The sequence below is a fragment of the Hibiscus syriacus genome, unplaced genomic scaffold, assembly GCF_006381635.1.
Source record: "Hibiscus syriacus cultivar Baekdansim isolate YM2019G1 unplaced genomic scaffold, ASM638163v2 tig00110729_pilon, whole genome shotgun sequence".
Taxonomy (NCBI): domain Eukaryota; kingdom Viridiplantae; phylum Streptophyta; class Magnoliopsida; order Malvales; family Malvaceae; genus Hibiscus; species Hibiscus syriacus.
The window spans coordinates 1,266,941-1,272,060 of NW_024062843.1; the positions used below are offsets into that span (position 1 = coordinate 1,266,941).

Consider the following 5,120-nt stretch of genomic DNA (forward strand, 5'->3'; position numbering starts at 1 on the left):
TATGTAGCTTGATATTATTTAAGTAAATCTCGAGTTTAAGGTCTTGTATACGAAAAAATCCTTGCTGGAAGATTTATCTATCAAAATCAAGTGTTTGCTACAAATCAATCCGAATTAATAATAGCAAAACTCTATAAAACTAAGAGGAAAAAAAAAAAAAAACAAAGAAGCAACCACATATATAATAATATTAGAAGAGTAAAGTAATGAATAGCTGACTAGTGGATGTATATTTTTGTTATGATGCTGCATGTATATGTAATTAGTGTTTACCGATATATCATCTTTTGTTTATTAATATTTGTAAAAAATAATAATTATTAATTACTTTTATAATTTAAACTAATCATTAGTTTTATTTTTAAATATAATTACCAAATGAAAATAGAAAAACATTAAAAATTAATTTTAAATATCAAAATATTATTACCAGTCAATATTAGTTGGTACATATATGCTAGTAAAATTGTTTTTGTTTTGTTTTGTTTCTTATTAATTAAAGGAATTGTTATTATTTTTAAAGATCCCGGGTTCAATCACTAATGATTGTAACATAAGTGATTGAATGTGTATTGTTAAATTATCAGTAGATCGGATATCAATGATTAATTTAATAGATGCTACTTTGTAATCAATTAGCTTAATGAAAAAAGGCAAGTAAATTCTATACTAAAATAAAAACGATAAGCTATTATCAAAAATACTATATCAACAAAAACCAGTGAACACTGGAGATGGCAAAAAAACACGAACTCGACGGGAAAAATCGAAAATCGAATTAAACGGGGACGGGGAAAAACCGTTTATGCTAAACGGGGATGGGGACGGAAAAAACCGTTTATGTTAAACGGGGACGGGGACGGGGACGGGTTTGATAATCCCCGGCCCGATACCCGGCCCGATAAATATTAAAACTAATTATTATATATATAATATTAATAAATTTAATTTAAATTAAAAATATATATATATAATATTTATATATTTAATTTAAATATATATATACCCGGTCCGATACCCGTTTAAATAATCGTTTATGCTAAACGGGGATACCCGTTTCCCCGCGGTTTTCCCCGATTACCCGATGAGGATCCCCGTTTAAATTCCCACGATTTTTTAAGCGGTGATGGATACGAGTTTTTTAAACGGGGACGGGGATGGGGGGACCAATACCCAGCCCGAACCCGGCCCGTTGCCATCCCTAGTGAACACCGGTGGGTAAATGTTAATAAAATCAAAATTATATGCCATTGGTATTGTTTTGCTTTCTCTTATGATATACATAGCCGACCACTGATAATAAAAAAGCTAACAATGTGGAGAATATATTAAGTACAAGAACAAAATCTTTAAATTCACTCCCAACTTTTCATTTCTTTTTTGTTTTTTGTGTACATCTTCCTTGATCATATTAATTGGGATTATCTCTACTTCATTTACTCTTTTTCTACCAGAAATGATATAATATGTTAATATATTTTATTAGAAAATAATTAAAATACGTACGACAAAAAAATAATTAAAATACGAACATTATACAAATATATAAATTTGTCAATATTTTTATAACATGAATTATTGATTACTCAAAATTTATATATGATTATAATACAATACAATAAAATATATGAAACACCAAATCTACCTAGATAGGGATAGTTTGACATTAGCTCTATACTATGCCGGACAAAAAAATTCTGCACCATTGACTTAGCGTACAAGATCTACAGACTATCTGCTAATTGAATTTACGTTGTTAGTGCTAAAAATAAATGTTTTTTTCTTTTAAAAGATTTAAATTCCAACAGTTATTTCTATAGAATGTATATAGAGCTGACTATAGTCGGGAACGGCTGGAGCAACAACTTAGGGTTCTATTTTCTTTAAGGGTTTTTTTCTTTCAATTTTATAAATTTGTCCATACTTTCTAACTTAATTATTAAAAGCTCCTATTGTTTTTAAATTGTACAAAAATTGTCCTAATTTTCTACCTTAATTATTAAAGGTCTCTAATTTTTTTTTTTCAATTTTATAAAATAATCCTTATTTTCTACCTTTATAATTGAGGCATTCTATTTTTAATTTTATAAAATGACCATACTTTCTAACTTTATAACAGAGTACTCATTTTTTTTCCAATTCTATAAAATTCTCAAATTTCCATCCATTTCTCTATCTCTGTCATTAATTCATTCAACTTTGAATTAAATCTAATTATTTTTTTTATCTTTTCCAAATCTTATTCTTTAATTTATCAAATATACTTTAACTCTTAGTTATCTTCAATCTTAATCTAACGGTAAAATAATATACTATTCTTCATTTTTTATTTATTGTTCAAATTCAAACTTCATATCATATTCACATTCAATTTTTTTTGTTCTCTTAATTGTATTTAAGATGTTTTTTTAACAAAATAATAAAAATAATATATTTGAAAAAATTTAATCATTTTTCTATGGTTTATTAATATCGAATTAAATTAATTGTTTAAAATAATAAAATATATTTTTATTTTATGGGGTCTATTTTTAAGTTTTCATTCATGGTCTCAAAATTGTCCGAGACGTCTCTGAGTGTATATATATTATTAATAGACTAAGAAAAATTTTGAACAAAAATTATTTTGTAGTTACACTATATTATTTAAAAAACTATTTTTTTATTTTCTTATATTTGAAATACATAAAAATTTAAAATTTTTAATATTAAACCGTCCTCTTTGTCCTTCTCTGAGAACAAATATGGACATTTGGAAGAATAAACCGAAGAATAAAGCCATATATCCATGGGTCTGAAAGGTAAGATTGATCATATATTTGAAGAATAAAGTTGGCGACTCCTTTTGTGCATGAACCTCATATTAAGTTAAAAGAACCATGACTTCCTCGGAGAAAAAGGGTGAGAATCTATATGTGACCGTATACGTTGACTTCAATCCTCCACTTGTCTTTCAACTTTAAAGTTACGTGTAACTCGGAGGCGATTACTTTAAAAATAATGAATCAAACGATTTTAATGGTTAAAAAAAATTATTATTTTTTGAAGTTTTAAATATGAACAGCAGATATGTAAGAATATATAAACTTTCAGTGTTAAATGATTAATTTTTTTTGAATAAATACTACATTGTACACAACACATACTAATAAAAAATATCTTTGAAAACTAATAAAAATATTTTTGAAGGGTCAAACTCTTTTATCTATGTTCGAATATAGACCATGAATATTAAAAAAAAAGGAAAGAAGAATGTGAAATAAACTTTTTTTCTTCTTTCCATTCTATATAAGGATGATCAATGTACTCGCAAAACCATTAACTTCATAAGTCAAATTCTACTATTATAGTGTCATTGAACAAAAAGAATGTCAGCCATTTCCTTTGATCCAAGGTTCAATGTTCAGGTAAACCAGAAGAGCCATGGTGTCGTAGTTGAAGAGATTGAAGGGCTCATCCGAGTTTACAAAAACGGACACGTCGAGAGGCCGCCAATGATCCCTATCGTTCCCTGCACAGCGGCCGGTGGCCTGACAGCTAAGGACGTTGTCGTCGACAAATTCACCGGCTTGTGGATTCGTATCTATGTACCGAACTACTCCGACAAGATGCCTTTGCTTGTTTACTTCCATGGTGGGGGATTCTGTGTAGGCTCTGCTTCTTGGAGTTGCTACCATGAGTTCTTGTCCGGTCTTGCTTCGAGAGCAGGTTGCATTATCCTCTCCGTAAACTACCGATTAGCTCCCGAAAACCGGCTTCCGGTTGCTTACGAAGACGGCATCGAGACCCTCATGTGGGTTAAACAACAAGCTGTAACTGGAGCGAGTGAGCATAAATGGTGGCTAAGTCATTGTGATCCTTCTAGTTGTTTCTAGCAGGTGACAGTGCTGGTGCCAATATAGCTTACAATGTGGCCACCAGATTAGGATCCCAAGGGCTCAAGCCATTGGTTCACAAAGGCTCGATCTTCATTCAACCCTTTTTCGGAGGCGAGTCAAGGACCGCAACCGAAATGCATGCCCCAACACAAGTTAACTCGGCACTCACTATATCCTCGTCCGATGCATATTGGAGATTATCGTTGCCTTTGGGTTCGAACCGTGACCATCCATGGTGCAACCCTTTAGCCAGTGGTGCAACCAAATTAAGGGAACTGAAACTTCCACCTATAATGGTGTGCGTATCCGAGATGGATATATTGAAGGAAAGGAACCTGGGATTCTGCAGTGCTTTGGCCAGTGCTGGTAAAAGGGTTGAAGTAAAGAATTACAAAGGAGTTGGGCATGCATTTCAAGTTCTTCATAATTCTCCGTTTTCTCAGATTCGAACTCAAGAAATGATTTCACATATTAAGACTTTCATCAACCAGTAATTGATGAATCATGCATGCATCATGTAAATTTAAGAGATTCTCCGTGTAATTCAACAAGGGTCGATATAACCTCAAACGATATTTGGCAAGGACATATTAATATACTTGATACATAATATCATATAGTATTGTAGACACACTTTTTTGACCAGAACATACGTATATACGTATTATATATATTATACATATTATTAATTTCGTTTTTTTACATTTATAGGCCCCAATAAATGTTTACAAAACATGTGGCCCAGCAGCCCATTTTTCAAACCAGCATTGACCCATCTGCTGAAACTTGTGGCTCGAACCAATGTAAATTAGGGTTTGTGTGAAACCCTAATCTCCCACCTCAGCGCCATTTCCTTCCCAAGCATCTCAGCAGCGCCGCATGGAGTCAACCCCACATCCGAATTTCACGGTTACACGCCACCAGAGTCGGTTTCCTCGACAGACACGACACCAACGCAAAATAACAGAGCAACAAACCAAGAGTTACATTTGTAACCGAACTCCTAAAAATAGGAGTTATTTCTACTATAAAAACATATAACTAGAACATGATTGGGGACGGGTTTTTTACACTAAAAATCACGAGGGAGTACTCACACAAAATACACAGAAGGTTTACGAGATTACACACACAAAATCTCAGAAAAATAGCAAGAAACATTTGTAATTTTTTTTTCGAAAGAAAGAGCAATATACAGAGGTATTTTACCTCATTTTTATTTTTTCGATTTTATTATTTAAC

The 5,120-nt window shown here is 31.7% G+C and overlaps 1 pseudogene; it reads left to right on the forward strand.

The window, feature by feature from the left end:
* Positions 1–3,330: 3,330 nt before the first annotated feature.
* LOC120139165 lies at positions 3,331–4,372 on the forward strand (annotated as a pseudogene).
* The last annotated feature ends 748 nt before the right edge of the window (positions 4,373–5,120 follow it).